This window comes from Condylura cristata, unplaced genomic scaffold (assembly GCF_000260355.1).
Source record: "Condylura cristata isolate star-nosed mole 26May11 unplaced genomic scaffold, ConCri1.0 scaffold00017, whole genome shotgun sequence".
NCBI classification, from domain to species: domain Eukaryota; kingdom Metazoa; phylum Chordata; class Mammalia; order Eulipotyphla; family Talpidae; genus Condylura; species Condylura cristata.
The window spans coordinates 42,219,689-42,236,924 of record NW_004567118.1 but is presented as its reverse complement, the minus strand read 5'-3'; positions in this window follow the sequence as shown (position 1 = coordinate 42,236,924).

The following is a 17,236-nucleotide window of genomic DNA, read 5'->3' as shown; positions in this document are numbered from 1 at the left end:
GAGTTTGATCCCCAGCCCCTGAGACGACCCACATGGCTCAGCAGACCTCCCCTGTCTCACCCTCAGCAGTGTACTTCATGATTTGCCTGTTCTGCTCCCTGCTCTGTCTCTGGTGAATGGTCTCACCGCCCCTGCACCTCTGGCCTGTACCACAGTTTTGTATGCAGAAATAAATAAATCTTAAAAAAAAAAAAAGAATGTATCAATTTCAACAATCATATTGTTTTAATTCTTTGCAGTTAGGACTCTTATCATTGTCCAAATAGCCCCCATTTTGACTGGTGTGAATTCTTCCAGTTTATGTCTGATTTCTGTTGATAAGTTAGTAGGGCCTAATAGACTAGGTTCAGATTTTTCTGGTATAGTTTGCCACTTTATTGTTCTGAGTTATTAGTTTCTAATAGTTTTTTTTTTAAAGATTTATTTACTTATTCATCAGAACTGGGGTACAGGCCAGAGATGTGGAGGGTGAGAGAATTCACCAGAGACAGAGTAGGGAGCAGAACAGGCAGATCGACGAAGTACACTGCTGAGGGGCGCAGCGGGCGGGTCAGGAGAGTTCTGCCGCACCATATGATAACCCCCGGGACAGGTGGGAATCGAACTCATGAGGAAGTGGCTTAAGCTTCTTTGTGCTGTGCTTTAAGCCTCTGAGCCACCAGGGAGGGCCCAGTTTCTAATAGTTTTTTAATGGAGTCTTTAGGGTGTCCTATCTATATTATCATGTCACCTCAAAGTGTAAAAGTTTCATTTCTTCTTCTGCAATATGAGTCCTTTCATTTCTTTCTCTTGCCTAATTGTTTTCTAGCTGGGGATTCCAAAACCATGTTGAACAGAGGAGGGGACAGTGGACACCCTCATCTTATATCTGATCATAGAGAAAAAGCTTCCAATTTTTCATCATTGAGTATGATGTCAGCTGTGGGTTTTTTCATATATGGCCTTTATTCTCAATTTGTTGAAATTTAATTTTTTGTCTTAAATGGATTTTGAATCTTGTCAAATGCTTTCTCTGTCTATTGATATGATCATGTGATCTTTATCTCTTCTTTTCTCACCTTCATTGACCTTATACAGATGTTGAACCGTCCCTGAAATAAAACATAGTTTGTATGTATGATCCTTTAAATGTAATTTTGGATTTGGTTTGCTTAGATTCTGATGAGGATTTGTGCACCTATGTTCCTCAGGATTTATTGGTTTGTAGTTGTTTTTGTGGTGTCTTTATCTGCTTCTGGTATCAGAATGATATTGGCCTCATAACTTAATTTGGGTTTTTTTGTTTGTTTGTTCTTTAAGAGGGGAGCAGCAGGCAGGTCAGGAGAGGTCTCTTTCATTTCTCATTCTACTTATAGGATCTTCTAATTTTTTCCTTACTAAGCCTACCCAGTGACTTGTCTATTTTTTTCGTTTGTTTGTTTGATTTTTATGCTTTCAACAAGCCAGCTTTGGTTTTATTATCTTTGAACTGACATGTTCATTTCTATTTCATTTATTTCTACTTGAGTTACTATTTAATTATTTCTTGTGTCTTGATTTTACTATTTTGTTGTTTCTATATCCTTAAGGTATACGGTTAATTATTTATTTGAAATCTTTGTAGGCTTGTACTTCTATATACAAATCTTGGTATGCTTGTACTACTGTATATCTTCCTCTTAGTACTGTTTTTGCTACCTTCCCTAAGTTCTAGTAGCTCATGTCTTCTATTTCATTTGTCTCCAAGGCATTTTTTTTTTAAGATTTATTTATTTGTGCATACAGAACTGGAGTACAGGCCAGAGGTACAGGGGCAGTGAGAGGATTCACCAGAGACAGAGCGGGAAGCAGAACAGGTACATCGAGGAAGTACACTGCTGAGGGGAGCAGCAGGCAGGTCAGTAGAGGTCTGCCACGCCATGTGGTCACCTCTGGGCAGGCGGAGATCTAACTCATGTGGAAGTGGCTTTTAGCCTCTCAGGGCTGCGCTTTAACCCACTGCGCCACCAGGGAGGGCGTCTCCAGGCATTTTTTAATAACTCCTATTATTTCCTCTTTCACCCATTTAAGTAGCATTTTGTTTATTCACCACAATTTTATGGTTTTTCCTACTTCCTTTTTGTGGTTGATTTCTAGTTTGATAACAGTGATGAGAATAAATACTTGATATCACTTCAATTTTCATGAATCTATTAGCATTTATTAACATTTATTGTGGAGTCCATCCTCAAGAATGTTCCGTGTATACTTGAAAAAAGTGTACTCAGTAGTTTGGGGATACAGTGCCCTTTAAATGCTGATTAAGATCATCTGTTCTAATTTCTCTGGTTCACTCTGTATTGTTTATTGACTAATGAATTCAATCCATTTACTTAGGGCAATTTTTGATGTAGGAAGATTTGCTACTGCCATTTTGTATAGATTTATGTTTCCATTGCCTTGTTTTTATGAGTTTATAACTTCATTATATATGGGAAAGTTTCTTTCAACATTTCTTGCACAGGTTTTGTGCTGGCAAACTGCTTCAATTTCTCTCTCTCTCTGAGAAGGACTTTATTTATTTTTTTATGTAGGAAAGAGCCTGGCAGGTACAGTAGTTTTTCATGGCTGACAAGTTTTATATTTGAGCATTTGAATACAACACTCCATTCTCTTTGCTTTCATAGCTTCTGTTGAGAAGTCTGAGCAAGCCTGAAGGGAGTATATTTATAAATGACCTGTTTTGCTCTCTCTTCACCTTCTCTCCAACATTCTCTCTTTGTCTAGAACATGGTGCCTTGATCTCATTGCAGTTAGGTAACCAAGTGTTCTTTTAAATTCATATTCTTTTATTTCTAATACCTTTCCCAGATTTTGGGAGTTTTCCTTGATTATTATTTCTTTGAATAATTTCTCAGTTCTCCTCTCTCTTCTACTTCTGGGATTATCCTTTTATAGTGAAATTGGATAGCTTTAAAGTGCTTCTTCATTTTTTTCTCCATATTAATCTTTTTTCTCCTACCAGGACATTTTGTGCATTATTATCTTAAAGGTCATTGATTCAAACCTCCAATTATGCTTTTCTGCAACCATATCTTTTTCAAGAATATTCTGTGCCATCTTTTTAGCTTTCTATATGCTAGTTCTGTTTGTGTGTGTGTTTAACTTCAATTTATATTTTATATTCATCAATTTTCCCAGGTTATTAACTTGTTTTTCTTAGTTTCATTGCTTCTCAATTAGCTTTTTCTGAGTTTTCCTGTATCACCTGGACTTGATTTTCCATATTTTCCATATTTTCTCTATGGTTGCTTTTATTCTAGCAACTTTGAACTCTCTCTGATAGAGAAATAAACATCTTCTAGAGCCGTGCTCTCATTTCAGTGTCATATTCCTTTGAGTTCTAAAGGTGCCTTGTGCTACACTTTTTATCTGCCCATTTTTCTGAGTTAGGTCTCCCTATCTTCTTTAACATACCTACTTTTACTTTCCCACCATTGGCTATGGTTTTCTTTGAATTTAGTTTTAGGGGTGGTTGCTAGTTTCTCTGGCCTGGAGACCTTTTCATGCATTTTCTGGATCTGGGGAAGAAGCCTGCAGATACCCAGTTGTATTGAATGTGCTGAGTGGCTAGCTCATGTGTGTGGGACCACCAATATCTCCGTCTTTCTAGAGTTATAGATCCAAAGCACTATAGTCTGTACATTGTCAGAGCCCTTCAAAGAGTTAGTATCAGTCCCAACATGTGAAGGGGTAGAGTGTGGTCCAGTACATTGTATCTTTTCTTTTTACTAGAGACCAAAGCTGTGGAGAGCACCCCACATGTATTCACACTCAGTCAAGTGTGTGTGCCTCTAGATTTCTCCTTTCCAAGTCCCCGTACTAAGTAGGCAGTCTGCCAAAGAATTTCACCCTCTCACCACACCAGGCTCCACGTATTTCACTCCACTCATCTCCTATTTATTCAAATTTGTCTTTCTTTGCTGTCTCTTTCTGTGTTGCAATCTGTGTTGTTTGTCAATGCCCAAGGGATATCAGGTTTGCCCCAAGCCACAGGACTCTCTGGGAATAACATCCCTCTGATTAATTGTTAGATGATCATCTCAGGAGTGAAGAAACCTCTCACTCCATCTTCGTTTATCATACATCTTATAGTTTTCTGTTCTATGCAGATTCTTCTGATTTTTTTCTTTTCTTAAAAAAAATAGCATTTGAGGGCCCTCCCTGGTGGCGCAGCGGGTTAAAGCACTGCACTAAGAAGCCAAAGCCACTTCCTCATGAGTTCGATTCCCGCCTGCCCCGGAGGTGACCACATGGCGTGGCAGACCTCTCCTGACCCGCCCGCTGCTCCCCTCAGCAGTGTACTTCGTTGATCTGCCTGTTCTGCTCCCCACTCTGTCTCTGGTGAAGCCTCTCACCGCCCCTGAGCCTCTGGCCTGTACCCCAGTTCTGTATGTACAAATAAATAAATCTAAAAAAAAAAAATAGCATTTGAGATACCACCTCACCCTCACAAATGTTGGCAAGGATGTGGAGAAAAAGGAACTCTCCTGCACTGCTGGTGGGAATGCAAACTAGTACAACCACTATGGAAAACTGTTTGGAGGTTCCTCAAACTGCTAAATATGGAGCTTCCCTACGACCCAGCAATCCCACTCCAAAAACACAAAACACTGATTGAAAAAGATACCTGCACCCCCATGTTTCTTGCTGCTTTATTTAAAATTGGAAAAACATGGAAGCAGCCCAAATGCCCAAAAGTAGATGACTGGATTAGAAAGATGTGGCACATATATACAATGGAATATTACTCAGCAACCAAAAAAGAGAAACACATGTCTTTCGCAACAACTTGGATGGAGCTGGAAAAGATCATGCTTAGTGAGATAAAACAGAAAGAGAAAGAAAAATACCAGATGGTTTCACTCATAGCAGGAGTATAATGGACCAGGTGAGAAAATAACAAGAATAATGAACAGCCATATACCAGAGACATTTTGTGGGGGGTGAAGTGGAGAATGGGATCAAAAACGGGGGAGTGGGGAGGGAAATGCACGGGATTATGGTGATGGCACACGGGTGACTTGGTGATGGGAAACACGTGGGGATTACAATTGAGATGGGAAAAAAATGTACAAAATGATGTAAAAACAAACTGTTATTTAAAAAAATAGCATAGTAGTATTATACTTTGAGTCTGAAAATCCCAATCAGTATATTTATTTGAATTAAGGATTAATTCCTTTTAAGGCTTTTTACACTTTAAAATTCTTTTTTTTTAAAGATTTATTTATTTATTCATACAGAACTGGGGTACAGGCCAGAAATGGAGAGGGTAAGAGGATTCACCAGAGACAGAGTGGGGAGCAGAACAGGCAGGTCAACCAACAAAGTACACTGCTGAGGGGAGCAGGGGGCGGGTCAGGAGAGGTCTGCCACGCCATGTGGTCACCTCCGGGGCAGGCAGGGATCAACTCATGTTGAAGTGGCTTTAGCTTCTTAGTGCTATGCTTTAACCCGCTGTGCCACCAGGGAGGGCCCCTAAAATTCTTTTTTATCTTCCCTCATATCTTTTATTTTAGCTGCTTGTATCTTTTCCTTTAATCAAAGGATCTTTGCAGTATTTCTTAATGTCAGCTAGATTTTATGAGTATTGTGTTTTGTCCAATCATACCCTATGGAAATGTCCAGTGTATTTTTTTTTCATTCTTCTTGCTTTACCCCACAATTCTATTCATTCTGCTATTTTGCTGTACAATAGTTACATTTAATCTTTCCTTATGGCAAAATAGTATTCTATAAGTAGATATAACACATCTTCTTGGCCCAATCATCTATTAATGAACAACTAAACTGCTTCTATGTCCTAGCTATTATAAATAGTGCTGTAATAAACATAAGTTACTGTGTAGTTTTTTTGTTTTTTTTTAAAGATTTGTTTATTTATGCATATGGAACTGGGTTACAGGCCACAGGTGCAGGGGCAGTGAGAGGATTTACCAGAGACAGTGGGAAACAGAACAGGCAGATCCACAAAGTACACTGCTGAGGGGAGTAGGGGGTGAGACAGGAGAGGTCTGCTGAGTACTGTGTAGTTTTTTTATTGATGGATTCATGTTCCTTGGATAGATGGATAAACATGGTTATATGGTACTGCCATTTTTAGTTTTTTAAATAAATCCAGATCACAGATTCTTCTGATTTTTTTCTTTTCTTAAAAAAAATAGCATTTGAGGGCCCTCCCTGGTGGCGCAGCAGGTTAAAGCACAGCACTGAGAAGCTTAAGCCACTTCCGCATGAGTTTGATCCCTGCCTGCCCTGGAGGAGATCCATCTGGGGCGGCAGACCTCTCCTGACCCGCACGCTGCTCCCCTCAGCAGTGTACTTCGTAGATCTGCCTTTTCTGCTCCCTACTCTGTCTCTGGTGAATCCTCTCACCCTCCGCATCTCTGGCCTGTACCCCAATTCTGTATGAGTAAATAAATAAATCTTTAAAAAAAAAAGAATATATGCCATTTTCAGAGGTCTGAACTAGTATCTCATTGTGATTTCAACTTACATCATTCTTTTTTTTTTTTTAAACATTTATATATTTATGCATACAGAGCTAGGGTACAGGCCAGTGGTGCAGAGGCGGTGAGAGGATTCACCAGACACAAGAGTGGGGAGCAAAACAGGCAGAACGACGAAGTACACTGCTGAGGGGAGCAGCGGGCTGGGAAGGAGAGGTCTGCCATGCCATGTGGATCACCTCCGGGGCAGGCGGGGATTGAACTCATGAGGAAGTGACTTAAGCTTCTCAGTGTTGTGCTTTAACCCGCTGCGCCACCAGGCAGGGCCCTTACATCATTCTTAATAGAAACAATGGTAAACTTGTTTCATATATCTATTGGCCTTCCAGGTATCCTCATTGGTGAGTTGTCAACTTATAGCTCCTGCTCATTTGTTTATTGAGTTTCTTGTCTTACTATTGATATTTTTAAATCATAAGAACATTTACTATATATATGATATTAACCCCTTGTCAGCTATATATTGTGTGACTATTTTTCCCATTCGAATGTTATCTTTTTAAGCTACTTATATTTTCTTTCTAAGAAAGCTTTTTAACTTAAGGTAGTGGTAATCCAGTTGTTAATTTTTGCCTTTTTCCCCTTCCTCAGGCATTGAGTCTCAAAAGAAACCTTTATCATTGGTGGCATGGAAAGTATCACCAGTGTTTTCTTCTTTATATTTATTTTGCAGGTTCTATATCAAGTCGGTAACCCATTTCAAATTTATTTCTGTTTAGAGTTAGAGAGTGACTAAAGTTCATTCCATGAAGTAAAGCACTCTCATTTTCCCAGCACCATTTATTAAACAGACTGTCCTTCTCCATTACACAAACTGCTTGGCATAGATACTGGTATATACATGGATTTATTTCTGGGTTTTTTGATTCTATTTCACTGATACATGTATCTATTTTTGTGCCAATACCATATTATTTTTAGAGCTGTTATTTTCTAGTACTGTTTGAAGTCAGGTAATGCCCTGCCTCCATTTTCTCATCTTTATTCTCAAGAATGTTTTTGGTGCACATTATTTTCTCCCACTCAATAGGGAAGCTGCATTGGTGATAGTTTCTTTTGCTGGCAGAAGCCTTTGAGGAAGGTGTAGTCCATTGCTTATATTCATTTTGTTTTTCTTATTGTTGGAGATGAATACATAAAGATATCACTGAAGCTTACATCATGTGGTGTTTTGCCTGTTTTCGTCTATGTATTTTATGGTTTCAATTCTTACCTTAAGTCTCTTATTGATTTTGAGCCAATTTTTGTGTATGGTATGAGAGAGTAATCTAGATTCATTGTTTTGCATGTGGTAGTCCAGTTTGCCAATGCAATTTATTGAAGAGGCTTTCCTTTCTTTGATGTATATTCTTGGCTTTCTGTCATAAATTAACTATTCATATACTTGTGGGTTTATTTTTGGTCCATACCATTGGCCTGTGCCTGGTTTTGTACCAATGCCAAAAAGTTATGATTATCATAGCTTTGAAGGGCAGGGCTGTGATACCACCAATCTTCCTCTTTTGTCTCAAGACTTCTTTAGATTTTCAGGATCATGGCCCCCAGATGACACATCTGACAAAGGTCTGATATCCAATGCCTCTGAAGGACTCATATAACTCAACAAAAAGAAAGCAAATAACCCAATCAAGAAATTGGGCAGAAGAACTGAGTAAGTACTTCTCCAAAGGAATCATATTGATAATCAACAGGCATGTGAAAAAATGCTCATCATCACTTATCATGAGTGAAGTACAAATCAAAACCACAATGAAATACCTACTCACAGCTGTGAGAATGACCTGTATATGAAAAGCCAGAAACAATAAATGCTGGTTAGGATAGAGCGAAAAAGCAACCTTCTTACACTGCTCATGGGATTGTTGAATGATCCAGAGCCTATGAAAAAGAGTATAGGCATTTTGCAAAACAATGACTAGATCTGACAGGTGACCCAGCAATTCCACTCTTAGAGATTTACTTTTAAGATGCAAAGACATTAATGTAAGGGAATACCTGCACTTCCATGTTTGCTGTAAAACTACTTACAGTATCCAAACTATGGAAACAACCTAAGTGCCCAAAGACAAAATTAGTGCATTAGGAAAATGAAGTATCCATGCACAATGGAATACTCAGATATAAAGAAAGATAAATTCTTGATTTTTGCAAAATCTTGGCTGGAACTGGAGTAAATTATGCTAAATGAAATAAATCAGAAGGCAAAACACAAATAAGAGGTGGTGCCACTTACAGGTGGAATATAGAGTAATCACACAAATGGTCATTTAAAACCAAATCAATAACATGCCCTAGAAACCTAACTTTAAAACTAAGGCTATTAGCATGAAGAGAAGAAAGGAGAGGAAGTGGGAGAATAGGCCCTGGTGATGGACTTTCAGAACCTTGCTGGTACATGTGGTGTAGCGACATACACCTGAAGGGTGTGACCCTATACTTCTGAGTCACATAGAGCACTGTAAACCAAGGCTACTCTATTTTAAAAACTCATACCAAAATTCCACAAAGAAAACATTACTGTTGCTATTCGAGCCTTGTTATGGTTCCTTAGAAATATCAATATATTTTACTCAATTTCTCTGAAAAATACTGGCGTTTTGCTGGGGATTGCATTACATTTATAAATCACTTTAATCAGGACAGTCATTTTGATTTTATTGATCCTTCTCCTCCTAATAGCAATATCTGAGTCTGTCAATAGTGTCTTGTTCTCATTGTATAAGGTTCAATTTATTCATTTAGTTCTGAGGTATTTGATTATTTTTGAAGCACTTGTAAATGGAATTTTCTTAATTTCTTTTTTAATCTATTGTATATATAAAAACTACAGATTTTTTATATGTAGATTTTTTGTTATATTAATCTATTATTTCTAATAGTTTTTTGGTCTAGCACCTACAGGAAAGAGTACAGGCAGTTTTTTTTTTTTTTGGTGGTGTTTTATGTTTTCTATATATAATATCATATCTCTGCAAGTAGTAATAATTGCACTTCTGTGTTCTTACTTGCTTTCATTTATAGTTCTGGCCAAAGTCTCTAATATTAAGTTAAACAAAAGTGGTGATGGTGGGAATGTTTGGTTTGTTCCTGACCTTAAGTGGATACCATTTAGTTTTCACCAGTATGTATTATACTGCCAATTGGTATGTACTATATGATCATAATTATGTGAAAGGGGGGACCTTTTGTTGTCATCTTGCTTACTTTTTAATCATAAGTGGGTGCTGGATCTTATTAAATTATTTCTCTACATACACTGATATTATCATGATTTTTATTTTTACCTTTTTGATATGATGTATTACATTAGTTTAAGTATATTAAACTATCCTTGCAAACCTGGGATAAACCCCACTTGATCATAATGTAAAATCATAATGTATAATATTTATAATGGGTTCTTGAAGTCTATTTGCTAGTATTTGTTGAGAATTTCCAATGGTCATCAAGGATATTAGTCAAAGTTTTCTTGTCTGTCTTTAGTATTAGGGCAATGTTGGCATCATAAAATATACATGAAGTCTTTCTCTTCTTGGAATTTTTTTTTTTAAAGATTTATTTATTTGTACATACAGAACTGGGGTACAGGCCAGAGGCTCAGAGGTGGCAAGAGGCTTCACCAGAGACAGAGTGGGGAGCAGAACAGGCAGATTCACGAAGTACACTGCTGAGGGGAGCAGCAGGCGGGTCGAGAGAGGTCTGCCACGCCATGTGGTCACCTCCGGGGCAGGCGGGGATCGAACTCATGGGAAGTGGCTTTAGCTTTCCAGTGCAGTGCTTTAAACCACTGAGCCACCAGGGAGGGCCCACTCTCTCTCTTCTTGGAATTTTAAAAACAATTTGAACAAGATGGGCATTAGTTATAGCTTAAAGGGTTATTAGTTATTTTTTATTCCTGCTTTAATTTCCTCTTTTATCTAGTAGCTACTAAGCAGGTCTTTGTTTAGTCCTTATGTTTTTCCTGACTTTTTTAAGTAGGTAATTTGTAACTTTGTTGACGAAGGCCACGCAACCAATGCTGTCTTATGACATGGTCTGGGCATTGGGGAGACTCCCAAAGAAGACAAGGGGTTTTCTAAACCTCCAAAGAAGATGAAACCATGGGAGTCTCCACAGCAACACCTGCTGAAACTTCCTCATTTTTTCTTGGTTAATAATAGTCTAAAATTGGTTATATGATTGGCCTGTCTAAATTAAACTTGGGTTAAAGTACTAATTGGCATAATGCATTAAAGGAATCAACATTGCAAGAGGGTAGGAAAAACAGGTTGTAGCTCTGAAGGCAATGGGAAACAAAATTGTGTGAAACTAAGTGTGGCGGGTGACCAGAATCTCACCCCGGAGTTGGGTTTGTGGCATAAGTAGATTTTCTGGTGTGCTCTAAAGGTCAACACTTCAAAGGTGACATGGGGGTTAGATACCCATAGCTTAAACCAGACTAAGTTAGACAATGATTATAGGAGTTAGATAAGAATAATAAGTTGTAAAAGAAGAACTTCAAGGAAGACAATATAATAGTGATACTCTTAGGAACAAATGATTTTAAAACAACAGGCTGTAGGGATAGGAATCTATTTAGGGAGTTAGAAGGTGGTTAAACATTACCAAATGTCTCAGGTGATTTATTATGCTGGGAAATGAGGTACATTTAGAAGTCTTGATTGTTTCTTATGTTTTTCTTAAAATGACCAAATAAGTTTCTTTCCAGTACAAGGCCAAGTGACTATGAAAAATATGTAATCATTATTTTTACTTTGCTTCAATGCTTTTGTTGATGTAATCTCACTGCCTGCTTTAACATATAAATAATTACCCGCTGAAATGCTCCATAGGAGATACTTGCACTAACTAGAGTGTCAGGGTCTGCTTCAATTGCTCATTTCACTGATGCCTCCTCAGCCTTCAGGAAAAAGACCCCTGACTGCCCACTTGTCAAAGGTAGACTCCAACACTTTATGGCATTATCATCAGAGAAGATACTTGGACTACTTTCATAGTTTTATGGGCAATTCATTTATATACTGATATAAACTCTACTTTTAACAACATTCTATATGCATTTAATAAAAATGTGTATACATTTGCAGGGGGATGTAGTGTCTTATATATATCTCTGTTAACCCTATTTGGTTTAGCTCCCTATTTAAGGCTATTGTTTCTTATTTATTTTCTGTCTTGTTATCTGTCCATAATTGTAAATGCAGTATTAAAGTCTCCCCATATTATCGTGTTGTTGTCAGTATTGTGCTTCAGTTCTGTGCCTCTCCTAATCAGATACAGTAAACCTTGACTGGGAACTGAAAAGAGAATGACTACATCTCCTGGTATGGAGGTTCATTAAGCTGAGGCCAGATAAGTGGGGATGGCAGGGTGAATGGGTCATGCTTAAATGCCACAGACTCATTGTCCTTACCAACTTTCATTAGGTTTTTGAATCAATGTGTATTCATTTGTTACACGACCTTAAGACAACTTCCCCCATTACCACCACCAAGGGAAGATGTAAAACAAATCCCCAAGGGTTTATCTATAAATATTTGAACAGCAGATCTCTAATGATATTAAAGCCAAAAGTGGAGCAATTTCATAAGGTACGATTAACAATTCTTTATCTCTCAAAGTCAGGGGTCCTTAATTTTATTCAGTGTGATGAGCCACAGAGTAATCTACAACTTCCTTCTCCAAATAATGTATTTAAATCCATAAAGTACATAGAATCAGAAACAAAATCAATTGCCAAAGAAATTATCACAATATATTCTAAACATAACATACTAAAAATATTTTCTCCATGAATATTTTAAATAAGAAAAACTAGTGGAGGTCCTAATAACTACCAGAATGCTAAGGAACTTTTACTGAAAAAAAAAAAAAAAACAACAACTGTAATGTGATATGAAAATATCTCAGCTTCTAGTAAGAACCAAGCCACAAGTACAGTTTATCTTTGAGCAACATGAATTTTAACTCTGTGGATGCATCTATATGCAATTTTCTTATAAAAAGATGACATAAGCTTATATTACTAATATATACAATACAATAAATGTCTCCCATCATTATGATTTTCTTAATAATATATTATTTTTACTACTTTACTCTAAGAATACCATATATAAAAAATATGTTAGTCAATATAGATATATAATTGGTAAGTCTTTTGTCAACAGAAAATTACTAAGCTGTTAGAAGTTAAGTTTTAGAGGAGTCTTACATAGATCTTGGAGAGATATTGCTCTTAATCCTCTTGCTGGTCAAGGATCAACTGCATAGCTATACTATTGTGGTTTTGCCCTCATGCGAATGAAAATAAATGGCTAAATTTGGACCAGTAAAAATCAAGAAGTATTCATTCCCCACCCAAGTTCATGAGGCCCCTACATCTGTGAACCCCAGGGTGAGAACCCCAGAAATACAAATACGCTCTGGAGCAATATCCTGGGAAGCACTTCTTAAATCACCTGAGTTGAAATGTATATCCTCACTCAGTGTGTACCCTGATATCCTGCATTTCTAACAGGCTCCCTGTGGTGCTGGAGTTTTGGTCCAGGTTACCATGTACTGTGGAGAAGAAGCTGTGAGGCTGGTGGCAGTAAGATATAAATTTGAGGAGGAGTAAAAGTTGAAGGCATGTAGATGGCATTTCCGGATCCTGAAAACCCTTGGCAATGGCTTAGGATTTTCTGGCTTCTTTCTAAAGGGGCATGCCTTCTTTCCCCAGGTGTTTCAATCTCTGATGAACTAAAAGGAAATGTGGAGAGTTTAACTGCCTGAGTGTGTCCTCAGTTTCCTGAAAGCAATCACAGAGAAGCACTTATTTGTCAGCCAAGTAACTGACCATTGGCAAGTCTCAGCACTCAAAATATATGTGTTTTATTTTCACAGAAAATAAAAATAACTCACAAGTCCACATAACCAAAATTTAGAAGTTGAAGTGATTATTTAAGAGGAAAAAGGTAAATAGACTCTGCAAGTATTGACATACATACCTTCACCATTTTCCTAAGAACACAGGGGGAACCACTGTCCAAAACTCCAGTGGCCCTGTAATTGAAATATATTTAATATGGTGAAAAATTACTTAAACAGAAAAAAAAATAAAAGTTAAAAAATAGTTGCACTGTTACAGTAGTCCAAAGTAACCAAAATAGCATAGGTATGAAATTAATTCTCTTTGACCCACCCTGAAAGGCTTTTATTTTTTTAGGAAGACCTGAAGATCTGGAACATTAACCTATATTTCACAAGTCCCGTTTGTACTACCTCTCTGCATCCAGTACCCTTAATTCAGAAGTCATATTGGAGATCCCTTCAACCACACACTCATAAATCCATGTCTTTAGAGCTAGCGCAGTAATCACAAATTCCAACCCATGGCAAGGGCAACCAAGCTGCTCTTTGGGTGCCCTCTGGTGGCCACAAATGGAAGCACTTTATTCACACTGGTAAAAAGAAAGGTTCATTAAACACAAGGCCAATAAAGTTACTTGGAGTAATCACAAAAGAAAAAACATTAAATAAGAATAGCCACCTAGACATCCTGGCTACAAAAACAAAACATTAACCATATTAAATGTTGGGAAAACACAAAATTGTCTTCAAGAATTCTGAGAATGAAAAATCTTTTTAAATTGTCAAAAGTAAAATCTTGTTTTTGTTTTGTTACTGAGCAGTGAAGTTGATGTTTATATTTTTCTCAATAGTTAGCATTTTTTTTGTCTCTGGTTTCAGAAATGCTGATGGTGCATGAGAAGGTGTTTACACAGCTTAGGAGTATCTGAAAACCTTTTAAAGGTAAACTGGAACCATTACAAACTACTAAAAGGAAGGGGATCTTAATGGTAGGCTATCCCTAGTCTGGAGTTGTCTCTTCCTCCATGGAGACAAGGGGCTAAGGAGCAACTGCCATGGTAAGAGAATTGAGGAATAAGCAAAAGGCCCAAGAAGGTAAGTCAGAGACCACCTGAGAAAGCAGGAAAGCCTGAGAAATGGTGCTAACCGGAATGTTATTCGAGCAATCGGAGCAGCACCAGCCTCTCCGCTTGCCCGTATTCCTGGGGCTTAGCTCACTGTGCTCCTCACTCACTAGAAACAGTCATGGGCCACATATCATAAAGAATAGTAACTGCTGAGCGGGTGCTGAACAGGTGCTGAACTGAAGCACCCGGAACTGTTGGCAGGTACAGTGCCACGCTGAAAGACACCTGTGCCTCCCCCAGAGCTTTCTACCTCTTCAAGCCCACTGCAGATGGGTGAGTGCTACTTATTCAAAAGACAGTTCCTGCTGGAAAGGCACAGATCTGGACAGGCACATCTGGGGTTGCTGGTGGCCAGCTTGGGGGTCCCAAAAGGCATCTTCTCTTTCCTTACCCATACTCACAAGGCTTTCCTGCATTCCTACCCCACTGCAGATGGCCAGTCACTACTAACCATAGGAATGCTGACTGTAGGTTAAATACTGAACTTACATACCTGGAACTACTAACAACTAGTAGCTGTCCCAAAAGGCTTCACCCCTCCCCCCAGGTCCCCTGTGGTCTTAACCTGGGTTCTTAACTCCCTGTCACTGGGCAAGCACTGCCTTCTTGACAGACACTGACAGTGGGCAGGCACTGAGAGACAGCTCCTAAGGCTGTTGACTGCAAGATCAGTAGTATCAGAAGCACCAGTCCATTCCTCCATCTGGGCTTGCAGGCCTGTGGATAGCCTATGACACCATTTGCAACTTCCAATGTTATCTGCCAGTCGCTCAAGTCCACAGCCCCTGTCGGTGCCTAAGCTGCAGGGAAAAGACACTACCAGCAAAACCTGCTGAGATGATGATTAGGCTGCAGTTGAAGAGTCGGATGCAAGCCTAGGATTTCTGGGAAAGCACCACCAATGGAATCTGCCTTAACCTTCCTTAAGCAGGTGGTAATTGTAGATCCTTCCCTCGGTTCAAACAGTTTCAGCAACCAGGGATACTTATGCGATTGGCAGATTAGGGTAACAAAACTCCATACTCCCAACATCTCCAGCCCTCTGTGTGCAGGCTGAGTTCTTGATTAACACCCCACTGGCTCTTAAGCTCTAGTCATCCTGATTGGTGATGAGGTATTAGCCAAGACACAGAAAGCACAGCAACTAAGACCGATACTCTTGAGCCAATATTCTTTGATCAACAATTCTAATGTAAGACCATCATAGCAGAATTGGAAGGAAAACAATCTATATTAATCCACAGACATAATCACAGAACATCAAACAGAAAGGATGCAGAGAAATTCACAACTGATTAATTAAGATAAAACCTGGGGAAAATCCCTAGTATAACAGAATTAACCAAAATACTAGAGGAAGACCTCACGGCAACAGTTTTAATGATGCTTATCAAAATTAAAAGAATGAAGGATGAACAAAATGAGAACAACAAGGACAAATAACTATGAAAAAATCTCCAAAAGCAAATAAAATAATAGTTGAACTAAAATAATGTAACAGAGGGCTCCACAGTAGACTCAATAAATCAACATGACTTAAGATAGGGTAGTGGAAAGCATCCAAAAAGACCAGCAAAAAGAAAACTAATTTTTTTTTTAATGACAGCATGAGAAACTTAGGGAACAGTGTCAAGAAAGAAACATTTGTATCATAGGGGCTCCAGGAGAAAAAAGAAGAAGAGGTATAAATCCCACTTGAAGAAATAATAATGAAACAGACACCCAGAGCCAGGAAGCTCAGCGTTCCAAACAAAATAAACCCAAATACAGGCAAGCAAAGGAATACTTATTTTTCTAATTTTTAAAATATATTCATTACAAAGTCCTTCATTTAATACAAAGTACTATTTCCCTGTGAAATTCCCACCACCAATTCACCTGTGTACCATCAACATAGTCCCTTCTGCTCTTCCCACTCCTATTCTGATCCTTCTCTCTCCTACCCTTCAGACTGTCTCTGATCTATAGTTGCCTGATGGTTTTGATTTTTACTTTACTATAGTTACTTTTTTTCCTGATTCCTTATTTGTTTTCTCTACTTTCCTCCTCTAAATGAAACCACTCAACATTTTCTTTTTCTTTTTGGCTTATTTTGTTGCTAGCCCACCGAGGGGTGCGCTGACCACTACATTCGCCTGAACCTAGGAATCTAGGAGACTCGGAGACACGAGAGAATGAAGCAGAAGCCTGGGGTCTGGAGTCTAAAGTCTGTTTATTAGGACTGCCCATGGGGATATATAGGGTCTGTACCTGCAGGGGAAAACAGGAAATGTGCCTAACACAGGGAGTGGGATGCATGTTTGTACCAGACCTGGAGCTTCTACTTGAAACAAAATAGTGGGTTGTAGCTATTTGCAGGACAGAGTGCACTGTGCTCTGCTGACTTGTTTGTTTGTCTTACTGAGGAGTGTGCTCACCCATGCACAACATTAGCCAGGGTGGACAGGTGCACTTGAGGTCCTCTGGAGTTAGACATAATATTTCATTTAGCATAATCCCTTCCAGCTTCATCCATGTTGCTGCAAAGGGAAATGCGTTTATCCTTTTTGATTGCTGAGTAATATTCCACTGTATAAACATAACGTATCTTCTTGATCCAGTCATCTGTTTTTGAGCATCTGGGTTGTTTCCATAGCTTAACTATTGTAAATTGTGCTGCAATAAACAAAGGAGTGCAGGTGTCTTTTTGAATTAATATTTTTGTGTCCCTTGGGTAGATTCCTAGGA